Consider the following 490-nt stretch of genomic DNA (forward strand, 5'->3'; position numbering starts at 1 on the left):
TTGTTATGCGGTCTGACCGATAAAGATCTTCGTAGAATATGTGGAAGCCAATATGAGCATCCAGGTTCCGCTATTGGTTATTGACCGGAGACATGTCTCGGTCATGTCTACATTGTTCTCGAACCCGTAGGGTCCGCACGCTTAAGGTTTCGATGATAGTTATATTATGAGTTTATGAGTTTTGATGTACCGAAGTTAGTTCGGAGTCCCGTATATGATCACGGACATGACGAGGAGTCTCGAAATGGTCGAGACATAAAGATTGATATATTGGATGGCTATATTCGGACACCGGAAGTGTTCCGGATGATTTCGGAGAAAACCGGAGTGCCGGAGGCTAACCGGAACCCCCCGGGAGAAGTAATGGGCCTTATGGGCCCTAGTGGAGAGAGAGAGGGGCGGCCAGGGTGGGCCGCGCGCCCCCTCTCCCTCTGGTCCGAATTGGACTAGGAGGGGGGGGGGGGGGGGGGGCGGCGCCCCCCTTTCCTTC

The sequence above is a fragment of the Triticum dicoccoides genome, chromosome 4A (genome assembly GCF_002162155.2).
Source record: "Triticum dicoccoides isolate Atlit2015 ecotype Zavitan chromosome 4A, WEW_v2.0, whole genome shotgun sequence".
NCBI classification, from domain to species: domain Eukaryota; kingdom Viridiplantae; phylum Streptophyta; class Magnoliopsida; order Poales; family Poaceae; genus Triticum; species Triticum dicoccoides.